Below are 17,513 nucleotides of genomic sequence, written 5' to 3' on the forward strand. Positions count from 1 at the left end.
TTTTTTTTTTTTCCGTTCAAATAATTTTCCACAGTGACTCCAAGAACCAATTTCATCTATCTTGTTCTATTGGACTGTATAAACTGCAGCCGTTACTAGGACCTACACAACTTTGCATCATCTGTCCTGCTTAGCATGATGGACCTACTAGCTGTGGTACCTTGAGAAAATTATCATCTCTAAACTTCAGTTTCTTAATAAGTAAAATGGAAAAGCAATATCTAACTCAAAGGGAAACACTGATGATGACACAAAATAAGCAAAGGAGGCATTCAGAACACTGTCTAGCATAATGCAAGAGTTATTTTATCAGATCAAGGTCAATTAAATGAATAAAAATGGTAAACTCAGCCTTGTTTACAATATTACAAATTATTACAAGAAAACATGTATGAATAGCAGCGTTATTTACAAAAGCCCAAAGCAGAAACAACTCAAAATATTCACCAAATGATGAAGGCATAAACAAAATGTGGTACAGCCATACAATGGAATATTACTTGGCCATTAGAAGACATGAAGTAGCACTACATGATAAAACATGGATAAATCTTAAATACATTATAAATGAAAGATGCCCCAGAGACAAAGGCCACATATTGTATGAGTCCATTTCTATCAAATATTCAGTATAGGCAAATTCATAGAGACAGAAAATAGATTAGTGACTGTTAGGGACTGGGAAGAGGGAGCAATCACAAAGAAGAATCAAGCTCTCATTCCCAGACAGAAACACTAAATAAACAACATATGGACGAAAGTAGCTTTGGGAGAATGCTAGAGATGAGTTAAGAACCTGCAATAACCAGACAAATGCCTAACCAAAGGAAAACTGCACTCAAAATGGTAGGAACCCTCATGTTTTCTCTCTGTCCCTTGCCCTATACTCTGCCCTAGGACATCACAACAGATCAGAAGGAAGCCACCCAGTTTCTGCTCCTCCAACAGGGGAGAAGAAGAGTAAAAGTGGTTTGCAATGTTCCGGCTTATTAAGAGGCTGCCTGAGGAACTGGTTTCTGTCTTGCCTAACTTGCAGTGCTCTTAGAGACAGAAGCATAGTCTGTATATCAGTTGGAGGCCACTGTAAGAAGTGTTAATTGCCTGCAGAGGGAGAAAAGGAACCTCAGGAGATGGCAAATCTTTTACCGGGGACAAGAGATTACTGGGAGAATACAACAGAATAACTAAACCTCTAAGGGGAGGCACTGGGTGAGAACTTAGACAAATTAAGACATTTTAAAGCAGACATGTATACATATATATGGGAGAACTGAAACAAAAGAACAAATACAGGCCAAAGAAAATGCATCCCCAGAAAAGGCTTCAGAGGACCCCGAGATAAATCTGAGACAATTTAAGTATCAAAATAATTAAGCACAACAGTAAATTATAAGCCCTTGGAAAATAAAATTTGTGAAATCACACTCATAACAAATAAATTTAAAAGTAAGGTGAGAAGGAAGGTCTCCTGCTTACAAATGAATGCAGAAAATTGAATACTAAATGCAGGGCAAGTGCTAGAATCATTTTGCAAGCAACATCAGGTGAGAATCACCAATGGATGCTAAGCCTGAGGAAAATGCCAGTGAGAAGCAGGATACAGCATCCAATGTCCATTCCAATCAAAAGTAAATAAATAATTTTTAAAAACATTCCAAAAGATAAAATATCCTATAATCAGTAAAAATTATCTTTCAAAAAAGACGAATTAAAGACATTTCATACAAAAAAAAAAAACAACTGAAAGTGTATCCAGTACCAGCAGCCTATAAGAAATCTTACAGAAAGTTGTTTATAAATAGAAGCAAGATTAATGACAATTAGACAAAGGACAGAAGGAAGGGAAAAAATGACATATTGTGAGATTCTTAAATTATATGTTAAGTTATGTAATATTATTTGCAGGTGATGAATTAAATACATATTGTAAACCTATCAACATTTACTAAAAAATAAAATGGTTGTAGCTAATAAGCCAACAGTGTCAAGAAAATGAAAGTTTTAAAAACCCTCAATCTAAAAAATGTTAGGAAAAAATGAACAAAGGAAAGATAAGACCAAAAAAAAAAGAATCACAAAATGGTAGACTTAAACCCACCTATGTCTATAACTACATTAAAAGTAAACAATCTAGTCATTCCACTTAAAAGGAAGAGATGACAGACCAGATTTTTAAAAAATCAATTATATGCTATCTGTAAGAAATCCGCTTAGGGACTTTCTCATTGTCCAGTGGTTAAGAATCTGCTGCCAATGCAGGGGACATGGGTTCATCCTAGGAACTAAGATCCCACGTGCCATGGAGCAACTAAGCCTGTGCATCACAACTACTGAGCCCACAAAACACAACTACCGAAGCCCAAGCACTCCAGAGAACATGCTCTGCAGGAAAATAAGCTACCACAGTGAGAAGCCTGCGCATGGCAGCAAAGACTAGCCTCCGCTCGCTGCAACTAGAGAAAGGCTGAAACCATCAACGAAGACCCACGACAGTCAAAAATAAATTAATTTAAAAATAATAAATAAAAGTAAAAGAATAAAAATATATATACAATGGAAAATACAAATCAAAGAAAGCTGGAGTGGCTATATTAATATCTAAAAAAGTAGACTTCAGAACAAGGAATACTGTCAGGGATAAAGAGGGACACTTCATAATTATAAAGGAACTGATCTGCCAAGAAGATATGGAAAAACTGACACAACTGAAAGGAGGAATAGACGAATCTACAATTACTGTTGGAGATTTCAACAGTCCTCTCTCAGCAGTTAACAGGAAGAGTAGACAGAAAATCAATATGGATATACAAGACAATGACCACTAACAGCTAGATGGTAGATTTATAGATTTATAGATCAATTAAAAAACATCAGAATGTACATCTGTTTAAATGTACAAAGAACATTTACCAAGATAGACAATATTCTGTAACAGAAAACGGGGTACAAATGTATCTAAAAGACCTGATATCATACAGAACATTATTTGACAAACAGAATCAAACTGTAAATCAGCAACAGAGATATCTGTAACAGTAACCAAAAAAAAAAAAACCCCAAAACCAAATGTAGAAAACTAAACAACATACTTCTAAACAGATGAAATAAATCACAAGACTTATAATTGCAAATGAATTGACAATTATCTCAAAAACGTTTACTTAAAATACTTTTAAAACACTAAAATACTAAGAAAAGTCTCAAATCAGTAATTTTAAGTTACTACATTAAGCAACCAAAAAAAGAGCAAATTAAACCCAAAGCTAGGCATAAGAAATGTAACAATACAGATAAAAGCAGAAGTCAATGAAACAGAAAATGGACAAACAATAGAGAAAAATCAGTGGAACCAAAAGCTTTTTGTTGTTCTTGTTATAAGACCAATACAATTGATAAACCTCTTGCCAGAGAGATCAGGAATAAAAGACCAGGCACAAATTACCGATATCAGCAAGAAAAGAGGGAACATCACTTCAGGGCAACAGACATGAAAGAATAATAAAATATTAACACTTCCATCCAACGAAATTCAAAAACTTCAGATGAAACAAACAAATTCTCTCAAAGACACAAATTACAGAAACATAGTCAAGAAGTAGCTAATCTGGATACTTCTAACTCGACTAAATAAATTCCTAATTTAAAACCTTTTCAGAAACCTACAATGTTACCAATCTCCATTCATAGTTCTCCAGGCACTCTGTCTACCAGATCTAATCTCTTGAATCTATTCATCACCTCCACTGTATAATCATAAGAGATTTGATTTAGGTCATACCTGAATGGCCTAGTGGCTTTCCCTACTTTCTTCAATTTAAGCCTGAATTTTGCAATGAGGAGCTGATAATCTGAGACCCAGTCAGCTCCAGGTCTTGTTTTTGCTGAGTATACAGTTCTCCATCTTCAGCTGCAAAGAATATAATCAACCTGGTGATGTCCATGTGTAGAGTTATCTCTTGTGTTGTTGGAAGAGGGTATTTGCTATGACCAGTATGTTCTCTTGGCAAAACTCTTAACCTTTGCCCTGCTTCATTTTGTAGTCCAAGGCCAAACTTGCCTGTTATTCCAGGTATCTCTTGACTTCCAATTTTTGCATTTCAATACCCTACAGCGAAAAGGACATGTCTTTTTGGTGTTAGTTCCACAAGGTCTTGTAGGTTTTCACAGAACCGTTTCACTTCATCTTCTTCAGCATTAGTGGCTGGGGCCTAGACTTGGATTACTGTGATGCTGAATAGTTTGCCTTGGAAACAAACCAAGATCATTTTGTTGTCTTTGGGATTGAAGCCACATACTGCATTTCATACTCTTTCACTGACTATGATGGCTACTCTTATTTCTTCTAAGGGATTTCTTACCCACAGTAGTAGATACAATGGTTATCTGAATTAAATTCACCCATTCCTGTCCATTTTAGTCCACTGATTCCTAAAATGTCAATGTTCACTCTTGCTATCTACTGCCTGACCACCTCCAATTTACCTTGATTCATGGACTTAACATTCCAGGTTCCTATCCAATAATCCTCTTTACAGCATCAGACTTTACTTACAGCACCAGACACAGCTGAGAAAAGAAGTGAAAGGCAAAGGAGAAACAAAAGATATACATAACTGAACACAGAGTTCCAGCGAATAGTCAGGAGAGACAAGAAAAGTCTTCATAAGTGAACAATGCAAAGAAATAGAGGAAAACAATAGAATGGGAAAGACTAGCGATCGCTTCAAGAAAATCAGAGATAACAATCAAACATTTCATACAAAGACGGGCACAATAAAAGACAAAAACGACAAAGACCTAACAGAAGCAGAAGGGATTAAGAAGAGTTGGCAAGAATACACAGAAGAACCATACCAAAAAGCTTTTAATGACTGAGATAACTACAATGGTATGGTCACACACATACCTAGAGTCAGACATCCTGGAATATGCAGTCATGTGGGCCTCTGGAAGCACTACTATACACAAAGCTAGTGGAGGTGATGAAATTCCATCCAAGCTATTTCAAATCCTAAAAGCTGATGCTGTTAAAGTAATGCACTCAGTTCAGTTCAGTCATTCAGTCGTGTCCGACTCTTTGCAACACCATGAACCACAGCATGCCAGGCCTCCCTGTCCATTACCAACTCCCGGAGTCCACCCAAACCCATGTCCATTGAGTCGGTGATGCCATCCAATCATCTCATCCTCTGTCCTTCTCCTCCTGCCCTCAATCTTTCCCAGCATCCGCCTCTTTTCAAATGAGTCAGCTCTTCACATCAAGTAGCCAAAGTCTTGGAGTTGCAGCTTCAAAATCAGTCCTTCCAATGAACACCCAACACTGATCTCCTTTAAGATGGACTGGTTGGATCTCCTTGCAGTCCAAGGGACTCTCAAGACTCTTCTCCAACACCACAGTTCAAAAGCATCAATTCTTCGCTGCTCAGCTTTCTTTATAGTCAGTCCAACTCTCACATCCATACATGACCACTGGAAAAACCATAGCCTTGACTAGACGGACCTTTGTTGGCAAAGTAATGGCTCTGCTTTTCAATATGCTATCTAGGTTGGTCATAACTTTCCTTCTAAGGAGTAAGCGTCTTTTAATTTCATGGCTGCAATCACCATCTGCAGTGATTTTGGAGCCCCCAAAAATAAAGTCAGCCACAGTTTCCACTGTTTCCTTGTCTATTTCCCATGAAGTGATGGGACCAGATGCCATAATCTTAGCTTTCTGAATGTTGAGCTTTAAGCCAACTTCTTCACTCTCCTCTTTCACTTTCATCAAGAGGCTCTTCAGTTCTTCACTTTCTTTCATACGGGTAGTGTCATCTGCATATCTGAGTTTATTGATATTTCTCCCAGCAATCTTGATTCCAGCTTGTGCTTACTCCAGCCTAGCGTTTCTCATGATGTACTCTGCATATAAATTAAATAAGCAGGGGGACAATATACAGCCTTGACGTACTCCTTTTCCTATTTGGAGCCAGTCTGTTGTTCCATGTCCAGTTCTGACTGCTGCTTCCTGACCTGCATATAGGTTTCTCAAGAGGCAGGTTAGGTGGTCTGGTAATCCCATCTCTTTCAGAATTTTCCACAGTTTATTGTGATCCACACAGTCAAAGGCTTTGGCAGAGTCAATAAAGCAGAAATAGATGTTTTTCCGGAACTCTCTTGCTTTTTCGATGATCCAGCAGATGTTGGCAATTTGATCTCTGGTTCCTCTGCCTTTTCTAAAACCAGCTTGAACATCTGGAAGTTCACAGTTCACGTATTGCTGAAGCCTGGCTTGGAGAATTTTGAGCATTATTTTACTAGCGTGTGAGATGAGTGCAATTGTGTGGTAGTTTGAGTGTTCTTTGGCATTGCCTTTCTTTTGGGATTGGAATGAAAACTGACCTTTTCCAGTCCTGTGGCCACTGCTGAGTTTTCCAAATTTGCTGGCATATTGAGTGCAGCACTTTCACAGCATCATCTTTCAGGATTTGAAATAGCTCAACTGGAATTCCATCACCTCCACTAGCTCTGTTTGTAGTGATGCTTCCTACATCTTGACTTCACATTCCAGGATGTCTGGCTCTAGGTGAGTGATCACACCATCATGATTATCTGGGTCGCGAAGATCTTTTTTGTACTTAATGCACTCAATATGTCATCAAATTTGGAAAACTCAGCAGTGGGGACTAGAAAAGGTCTGTTTTCGTTCAAACTCCAAAGAAAGGCAATGTCAAAGAATGTTCAAGCTACCACACAATTGCACTCATCTCACATGCTAGCAAAGTAATGCACAAAATCCTTCAAGCTCAGCTTCAGCAGTATGTGAATCGAGAACCTCTAAACGTACAAACTGGATTTAGAAAAGGCAGAGGAACCAGAGATCAAATTGCCAACATCCGTTGGATCAAGGGAATTCCAGGAAAACATCTACTTCTGCTTCACTGACTACACTAAAGCCTTTGACTATGGATCACAACAAACTGTGGAAAATTCTTAAAAAGAAGGGAAAACCAGATCACCTTACTTGCTTCCTGAGAAACTTGTATGCAGGTCAGGAAGCAAGAGTTAGAACCGGACAAGGAACAGTGGACTGGTTCAAAATTGGGAAAGAAGTACATCAAGGCTGTATACTGTCACCCTGCTTATTTAACTTATATGCAGAGTACATCATGTGAAATGCTGGGCTAGATGAATCACAAGCTGGAATCAAGATCAACAAGCTCAGATAAGCAGATGACACCATTCTAATGGCAGAAAGCAAAGAGGAACTAAAGAACCTCTTGATGAAGGTGAAAGAGGAAAGTGAAAAAGCTGGCTTAAAATGCAACATTCAAAAAACTAAGATCATGAGTTTGAGCAAACTCCAGGAGATAGTGAAGGAGAGGGAAGCCTGGTGTGCTACAGTCCTTGTGGTTGCAGGGTCAGACAATAGAAACCTACAGATCTAGATGGCTTAAAATGATGAATTTGCTTAAACATTTAAGAAAAAACAATACCTACACAAATTTACATGAACCCAGAAAGTTAGAAGAGAACACTTCTTAACTCACTTGACTAATCTGGTTTTTAATCAGATGGTCAGTACTACCCCTAATACCAAAACCAGATGAAGACTAAAAAAGTGATATACATGAATTATTTACAAAACAGAAATAGACTCAGACACAGAAAACAAATTTGTTTACCAGAAAGTATAGCAGGGCTGGGGTGTAAGAGTTAGAGATAATTTAGGAGTTTGGGATTAACATATACACACTACTATGTAGAAAATAAATAAACCACAAGGACCTATTATATAGCATAGGGAACTAACTATATTCAATGTCTTGTAACAACCTATAATGGAAAAGAATCTGAAACAGAAGACACATATATATACACACATAACTGAATCACTTTGCTGCACACCTGAAGCTAGTTATACAAACACATACAGGTGAAGACATCACAAAAAAATTAAAACCAGTATCTCTTATGAACAGAGATATAAAACTCCTCAATAATTAAGCTTTAGTAAATCAAATCCATCAAAATCCAGTTTTAGTATAAGTGTTGCTAAAGCAAGCACAAATCTAGGAAAATATAAAAATGATAATACATCAAAAATAAGTGAGGTTATCTAAAGAGCCAGACCGGCTTAACATTTAAAAAATTAATAAATGTAATCAAGTGTATTTATACTATGAAGGAAAATACATAAATCTCATATTTTAAAAGATTAACAAAGTTTAATACTCAGTTTTGATTTTTTTTTTAAACTCTCAGCAAACTAGGAAGAGAATGGAATTTCCTTACCCAGATAAAGAGCATCTGTAAAACTTAATATTAAAAGACTGAGGACTTCCCTGGGAATCCAGCAGGGAAGACTCAGCCCTTTCACTGCAACAGACTAAGATCCCACATGCTCTGTGGTGTAGTCAAAAAAACAATAATAGTAATAGTAAAAGACTGAATATTGTTCCCCTATGATGGAGAACAAGAAAAGAATGTCCTCCTCACATCTGCTACTCAACACTATATTCGAGGTCCTAGCCATATGTCCAATAGAAAGACAAATATCGTATGACAGCACCTACACGTGGAAACATATGATACAAATGAATTTATTTACAAAACAAAGAAACACAAACACAGAACACAAACTTATGATTGCCAAAGGGTAAAAAGGATTAGTGAGAGAGAAATCAGGAGTTTGGGATTAACAGATACAAACTATATATCAAATAGATAAACAACAGGGTCCTACTATATCACACAGGGAACTATATTCAATATCCTATATTAAACCATAAGGGAAAGGAATGTGAAAGAGTATGTGTATGATGTATGTGTAAGTGAACCACTTTGTTATATACCAGAAACTAACAAAACATTGTAAATCAACTATACTTCAATAAACAATTGAAAAAATAAGACACCACCAAATGTTGAACCTAAACTCTTCATACATCATTAGTGGTAGGAAGAGGCACAACCACACCTGAAATAGTTTTAACAGTTTTCTATAAAATTAAACATATATCTGCACTTGATCCAACAATTATACTCCTAAGTACCTGCCCAAGAGGAATAAAAACATACTTAACACAAAGATTCCTATACAAATGATTAAAACAGGTTCATTTACAATACACTAGAAACCAGCCACGGAGAAGGCAATGGCACCCCACTCCAGTACTCTTGCCTGGAAAATCCCATGGACGGAGGAGCCTGGTAGGCTGCAGTTCATGGGGTCTCGAAGAGTCGGACACGACCGAGTGACTTCACTTTCACTTTTCACTTTCATGCATTAGAGAAGGAAATGGCAACCCACTCCAGTGTTCTTGCCTGGAGAATCCCAGGGACGGGGGAGCCTAGTGGGCTGCAGTCTCAGGGGTTGCACAGGGTCAGACACGACTGAAGCGACTTAACAGCAGCAGCAGCAGCACACGCATTTTCATACAGTCATGCAAAGGAGTATACTTAGCAACAAAAAGAAATGAACTACTGTAACACACACCAACATGAATGAAGCTCAAAAATGTTCCACTGAACAAAAAAATAAAAGCCACAAAGACTATATCCTGGGGTCTTCTCAGAGGTAAAGATTCCGTGCTTTCACTGCAGGGGGGATGGGTTCAATCGCTGGTCAGGGAACTAAGATCCCACATGCTGCATGGCACAACCAAACAACAACAACAGCAAAAAGACTATATGCTGCATAATTCCATTTATATGAAACTCTAGCAAAGGGAAATCCAATAGTAACAGCAGGTAAGTGGTTGGCTGGAATCACCGGTAGGAGATGAGATGGCAGGAAGTGGAAGTGGCTGCAAAGATGTACAAAGGAATTTTTTGGGCTAATGGAAATGTTCTACATCTTGTTTTTGATGGTTGCTGCACAGCTGCAAAACTCAAAGCATATTCTTAAAATATGCTTTATATTTTAAGCATTATGCTTTATATTATATGTGCATTATGTTCTTTGTACGTTGTAACTCAATAAAGTTGATTTTTAAAATAAAACGGAAAAAATCTATCAAAAAATTTTCAGTTTACATTCCCCTATCCCATGTATCATACTGTTCATAGGGTTCTCAAGGCAAGAATACTGAAGTGGTTTTCCATTCCCTTCTCCAGTGGACCACATTCTGTCAGACCTCTCCATGACCTGCCCGTCTTGGGTGGCCCCATATGGCATGGCTTAGTTTCACTGAGTTAGACAAGGCTGTGGTCCATGTGATCCAACTGACTAGTTTTCTGATTATGATTTCAGTGTGTCTGCCCTCTGATGCCCTCTTGCAACACCTACCCAGAGTTTTGCCAAGAGAACACACTGCTCATAGCAAACACGCTCTTCCAACAACACAAGAGAAGACTCTACACATGGACATCACCAGATAGTCAACACCGAAATCAGACTGATTATAGTCTTTGCAGCCAAAGATGGAGAAGCTCTATACAGTCAGCAAAAACAAGACCAGGAGCTGACTGTGGCTCAGATCATGAACTCCTTATAGGCAAACTCAGATGTAAATTGAAGAAAGTAGGGAAAACAACTAGACCATTCAGGTATGACCTAAATCAAATCCCTTATGATTATACAACGGAAGTGAGCAACAGATTTAAGGGACTAGATCTGAGTGCCTGAGAGAGTGCCTGATGAACTATGGACCAAGGAGACAGGGATCAAGACCATCCCCATGAAAAAGAAATGCAAAAAAGCAAAATGGCTGTCTGAGGAAGCCTTACAAACAGCTGTGAAAAGAAGGGAAGTGAAAAGCAAAGGAGAAAAGGAAAGATATAAGCATCTGAATGCAGAGTTCCAAAGAATAGCAAGGAGAGGTAAGAAAGCCTTCCTCAGCGATCAATGCAAAGAAATAGAGGAAAACAATAGAATGGGAAAGACTAGAGATCTCTTAAAGAAAATTAGAGATACCAAGGGAACATTTCATGCAAAGATGGGCTCAATAAAGGACAGAAATGATATGGACCTAACAGAAACAGAGGCCATTAAGAAGAGGTGGCAAGAATACACAGAAGAACTGTACAAAAAAGATCTTCCTGACCCAGATAATCATGATGGTGTGATCACTCATCTAAAGCCAGACATCCTGGAATGTGAAGTCAAGTGGGCCTTAGGAAGCATCACTACAAACAAAGCTAGTGGAGGTGATGGAATTCCACTTGAGCTATTTCAAATCCTGAAAGATGATGCTGTGAAAGTGCTGCACTCAATATGCCAGCAAATTTGGAAAACTCAGCAGTGGCCACAGGACTGGAAAAGCAGTTTTCATTCCAACCTCAAAAGAAAGGCAATGCCAAAGAACACTCAAACTACCGCACAACTGCACTCATCTCACACGCTAGTAAAATAATGCTCAAAATTCTCCAAGCCAGGCTTCAGCAATACATGAACTGTAAACTTCCAGATGTTCAAGCTGGTTTTAGAAAAGGCAGAGGAACCAGAGATCAAATTGCCAACATCTGCTGGATCATCGAAAAAGCAAGAGAGTTCCGGAAAAACATCTATTTCTGCTTTATTGACTATGCCAAAGCCTTTGTCTGTGTGAATCACAATAAACTGTGGAAAATTCTGAAAGAGATGGGATTACCAGACCACCTAACCTGCCTCTTGTGAAACCTATATGCAGGTCAGGAAGCAGCAGTCAGAACTGGACGCAGAACAACAGACTGGTTCCAAATAGGAAAAGGAGTACGTCAAGGCTGTACATTGTCCCCCTGCTTATTTAACTTATATGCAGAGTACATCATGAGAAATGCTGGGCTGGAAGAGCACAAGCTGGAATCAAGATTGCCAGGAGAAATATCAATAACCTCCGATATGCAGATGACACCACCCTTAAGGCAGAAAGTGAAGAGGAACTAAAAAGCCTCTTGATGAAAGTGAAAGAGGAGAGTGAAAAAGTTGGCTTAAAGCTCAACGTTCAGAAAACTAAGATCATGGCATCTGGTCCCATCACTTCATGGGAAATAGACAAGGAAACAGTGGAAACTGTGGCTGACTTTTTTTTTTTGGGCTCCAAAATCACTGCAGATGGTGACTGCAGCCATGAAATTAAAAGATGCTTACTCTTTGGAAGAAAAGTTATGACCAACCTGAATAGCATATTCAAAAGCAGAGACATTACTTTGCCAACAAAGGTCCATCTAGTTAAGGCTATGGTTTTTCCAGTGGTCATGTATGGATGTGAGAGTTGGACTGTGAAGAAAGCTGAGAGTTGGACTGTGAAGAAAGCTGAGCACTGAACAATTGATGCTTTTGAACTGTGGTGTTGGAGGAGTCTTGAGAGTCCCTTAGACTGCAAGGAGATCCAACCAGTCCATCCTAAAGGAGATCGGTCGTGGGTGTTCATTGGAAGGACTGATGCTAAAGCTGAAACTCCAATACTATGGCCACCTCATGTGAAGAGTTAACTCATTGGAAAGGACTCTGATGCTGGGAGGGATTGGGGGCAGGAGGAGAAGGGGACGACATAGGATGAGATGGCTGGATGGCATCACTGAATCGATGGACATGAGTTTGAGTAAACTCTAGGAGTTGGTGATGGACAGGGAGGCCTGGCATGCTGTGATCATGGTGTTGCAAAGAGTCGGACACGACTGAGGGACTGAACTGAACTGAACCCGTGCATTCCAATTCTAAGAATTTATCCCAAAATGTACCCCAAAGAAACTGTCAGCCAAAAACACAAAGATGTATTTACAAAAATGTTCATTATAGCATTATGTAATAGAAATAATTTCCCTTAGTGGTCCATTGCAGGGGATTGATGAAATAAGTTACGGTACATACATAGACTAGGATCTTACAGCACCTAAAGGCACCAATTAGATTTATATATATTGACCCAAAACATGTTGTTAAATCAAAAAGATAGGGAGGCCCATGGTTGCCTAGTGGTTAGGATTCCAGACTCTCACTGCTATGGCCCTGGTTCCACCGCGGTCAAGGAACTGAGATACCAAAAGCCATGTACAGCCAAAAAAAAAACCACCCAAAAAGGTAATTTAAAAAAACACTGTGTGTAACAATTTTAGTAAATATATATAATACATACACATGTAAATTTTTTTAATGTATGAGCCAACTTTATAACAAGAGATGTCATCTCTTTCTTATAAGGAAGAAAATGCTAAGACCACTCCTATTTTAGAGATTAAGAAATTCTCATCAGAGATGTCAGGTAAGTGTCAGAGGAATCAAAATAAGACTGAGAGCCACACGGTCTTTCAGGAAACAACTGATATCTCAATGAACAGGTATACATTCTTAAAAGTTACCAGAAAAGAACTCTCCTCAGTTGGAAAAATAAAAGCAGAGTACCAGTGGAAAATGCCTGCATGGTTTTATAGCCATCTGCTTCTCAGTCTAACATTAGAATGAAATTCAGTAAAACTTTCTTCCATGTAATAGGTAGATAATGGTTCCTTATTTACTGTTTTATGCTGTGCTTACTTCCCTGCTGTTATCAAGATCTGATTTAAAAGCAGGAAGAAGACATGTCAGTGTGGAGTCTCCCTGAGAGCAGGAAGGAAGTACTTGGGACTGATTAAGGCCAGCATGATACACATAGGGGCCAATCTCATTCCAGCTGAGTTAAAGTAATCATTCCAATATTTATTCCTTTTCAGACCATGCCGGAAACAAAAGAAAAGTGAAAAACATTCACACATATATAGAGAGAAAGAGAAAGAAAAAGGCCAATTTATTACAATCCGCTTGTCACATATCAGGTATTTGTAATATTTCAAAAAATAAATAATCATTAAGCTTCAATAAGTGGTGCTTATAAGGTAAAATAATTCCAAAACTTACCAGCATGACCCCCACAAAATTTATCCAAACTATACTGAAACTTCAGTATTCCTGATCTTCTCCTACCCTACCCTCCACTCCCACTGAGAATGAAATCATCTTGCTATGAAATTTTAAGGGGAAAAAAGATACTCTGGTGGTTGACTAAAGACAATTAGTAATATTCTGATGGCTTTCTAATCACATATACGTATGCATGGATACACACATATGTATAGTATTTGAGTACTGAACTTACAGATGTACCTTTGTTCAAGCACATAAATGCCAAGTAAGAAACTTTGAGATTATACAGTTCTGTACTATCTACTCACATTTGCCCAGTCTGTATCTTATCATCTTAAATAATCAAGTTGATCAACTGTCACCCCCGTCCCACAAAAGTACTTGGATTCTAATACCTCTGTATCTGGATACCTATATCTCACTCTATCCTAGTACCTAAGATCCAGCTTGAGCAAGATGGACAGGATGGAGAAAGGAAAGGGAAAAGAAGAAAGGATCTTACCAAAACTCTCACCAAATCATTTTCACTGACCTTGCCCACAATTATCAAATAGAGTCCTCATCTACTCTGAATACTCCAAGTAATACTAATACTTTTAACCTAACCAGTCATAAAAATATCAGGAATAGCAGTTACCTTTTATTAAATATTTCCTGTGTATCCAGCACCATGCTGAGTACTATATGTTATCTCATTTAATTCTTCCTACAACTCTCCAAAGCAGGCTATAAAAATTTGGAGAGGTTCACTTGTTCAAGTCTATACAGATTGAAGAACTCAGAATCAGATGTAGGTCCATCTGTTTCAAGAACCAAAAAAAATACTAACCACCATTCTATTTTATCCACACGCTTTTATTCCTCTCTTTACTACAAGACTGAGAAAACACAGTATGGACACCCATATGCAAAAAAATGAACCTCGACCTAAACCTTACAACTTAAACAAATACAAAAATTAACTAGATCACAGATCTAAGTGTAAAAAAGCAAACCCATAAAAATTCTAAGAGAAAATCTTTGTGACTTGGGGCTATGCAGAAAGTTCTTAGATACAACATTAAAAGTTCAATCCATAAAAGAAAAATTAATAAATTGGACTTCATCAAAATTTAAAACTTTTGCTCTATAAAAGTCACTGATAAGAGGATGAAGAGATAAGTTACAGCCTGGGAAAAAAACATTTGGAAATCACATATCCTTGAAAGGACTTGCATGTGTAACATTTACAAAAGAACTCTCAAAACTCAGCAGTAGGAAAACAATTTTAAGTTGTGCATAAGAAGTGAACATGGGCTTCCCTTGTGGCCCAGTGGTTAAGAATCCACCTTGCCTGGTCCAGGAAGATCCCACAGCTACTGAGTCCATGCGCTGCAACTACTGAAGCCCACACACCTAGAGCTTGTGCAACAACAAGAGAAGCCACGACAAAGAGAAGCCCGCACACTGCAACGAAGGGTAGCCCCTGCTCACAACTACAGAAAGCCTACATGAGCAACAAAGACCCACCACAATCAAACAAATAAAAATCTAAATCTTAAAAAAAAAAAAGTCAACACCTCTCCAAAGCAGATATAAGAATGGTTAAAAAAACACACAATAAAAAGATGTGCAACATCATTAGCCATTAAAGAAATGCAAATTAAAACCACCATAAGATCTCACTACACACTCATTAGAATGGTTAAAATGAAACTGCCAACACCACCAGATACTGGTAAGGATGCAGAACAGCTGGAATTCTCTTATGCTGCTGATGGGAGTGTAAGGTAATAAAGGCACTCTGAAAACAGTCTGGAAGTTTCTTATGAAGTTAAAAATACACCTAGCGCAGGCGCCAATGGCGTTGGTCTGAAGAAGACCTTCAGACTGAGTGCAACACACCGACTTATTGTGACCTAGGAAAGGCTGCCAAAGATGTCTTCAACAAAGGATATGGATTTGGCATGGTCAAAATAGATCTGAGAACCAAGTCATGTAGTGGAGTGGAATTTTCTACTTCTGGTCATGCTTACACTGATACAGGGAAAGCATCAGGCAACCTAGAGACCAAATACAAGATCTGTAACTATGGACTGACCTTCACCCAGAAGTGGAACACAGACAATACTCTTGGGACAGAAACCTCTCAGGAGAATAAGTTGGCCGAAGGGTTGAAACTAACTCTTGATACTATATTTGTACTGAACACAGGAAAGAAGAGTGGGAAATTGAAGACCTCATATAAATGGGATTGTTTCAGTGTTGGCAATAATGTTGATATAGATTTTTCACGACCAACCATCTATGGCTGGGCTGTTTCGGCCTTTGAAGGTTGGCTTGCTGGCTATCAGATGAGTTTTGACACAGCCAAATCCAAACTGTCACAGAATAATTTCCCCCTAGGTTACAAGGCCGAAGACTTCCAGCTGCACACTCGTGAATGATGGCACTGAGTTTGGAGGGTCGATCTACCAGAAAGTGAATGAGAAGACTGAAACATCGATAAACCCCGTGTGGACAGCCGGCAGTAACAACATCCGCTTCGGCATCACTGCTAAGTACTAGCTGGACTGCAGAACTTCTCTCTCTGTGAAAGTAAACAATGCCAGCCTGACTGGACTAGGTTACACTCAGACCCTTCGACCAGGAGTGAAACTGACCCTGTCAGCTCTGACAGATGGAAAGAACTTCAATGCAGGAGGGCACAAGGTCGGACTGGGATTTGAACTAGAAGCTTAATGCAGTTTTGAATAAAGCATCAGCTTTGTCCCTGGAGATGAAGAGAAATGAACCCACTATGTTTTGGCCTTAAAATTCTTCTGTGAAATTTCAAAAGTGTGAACTTTTTATTCTTCCCAAGAATTGTACTCCTCCCCACACTGAAGCTTAGGTACTGAGTCCATCCTAAGGGAGGTGCTTGAAGGCATGCCTGGAAGCTGTCACGTTACTGCCACGTTTCAGTTCAGTTCCGCAGTGTTATTTTCAAAGTGTTCCTCAGCAACAGTGTAGTGTCATGTTCAAAGAAGATGACCTGACCCTCCAGTTGTCCATCACATCCTGCATGTCCCACACCACTTGTTCATGACCTTACAATATATTGGTCTCTGTACGGTAGTAGAATCTTTGGTTTTACATCAGAGTAAAATAAAATAAACCCATCACATTTGGAATATTAAAAAAAAATAAAATACACCCACCATATATCCCAGCAATCCCATTCCTGGGTACTTAAAGAAATGAAAACTATGTTCACATAAAAACCTGTACACAAATGTTTATAGTAGTTCTACTTATAATTGCCAAAAACTGGAAACAATGAAAGAGGATAAACTACTGAAACACACCACTCAGCCATTATACTGAGTGAAAAAAAAGAACACAATCTCACATATAGTATATTCTCAGGAAAGACGATGCTAATAGTAACCAAGAAGGGATCAGTGATTGCCAAGGTTCGGGGTGAGGAAGAGGTGACTCTAAGAGACAACGTGAGGGAGTTTTGGGGGAAGTACAGTGTTCTGTATCCTGATTGTGGTTAAGTGGCTAAGAAATCTATACATGTGTTAAAATGCATAAAAACACACTCACAAGATGGAGAATGGTAGGTACATTAGGATGATCCTTCTGTGTCATCTTTTAGAGGATATTTCTATACTACATGGAAACTCATGTGCTGATACATCTGTAGATTTTTTTTCAGTTCAGAATTAAAAGAAACCATCAGAAATGG

At 38.5% G+C, this 17,513-nt stretch overlaps 1 protein-coding gene and 1 pseudogene across 17 annotated transcripts in view; one reads left to right on the forward strand and one right to left on the reverse strand.

Annotated features, from left to right (window-relative positions):
• Positions 1–17,513, reverse strand: part of ASCC1 (activating signal cointegrator 1 complex subunit 1) — a 117,794-nt gene that overhangs the window by 88,862 nt on the left and 11,419 nt on the right. The window lies entirely within an intron of this gene.
• LOC138430124 (voltage-dependent anion-selective channel protein 3 pseudogene) lies at positions 15,719–16,618 on the forward strand (annotated as a pseudogene).

Source organism: Ovis canadensis, chromosome 25 (assembly GCF_042477335.2).
Source record: "Ovis canadensis isolate MfBH-ARS-UI-01 breed Bighorn chromosome 25, ARS-UI_OviCan_v2, whole genome shotgun sequence".
Lineage (NCBI taxonomy): Eukaryota > Metazoa > Chordata > Mammalia > Artiodactyla > Bovidae > Ovis > Ovis canadensis.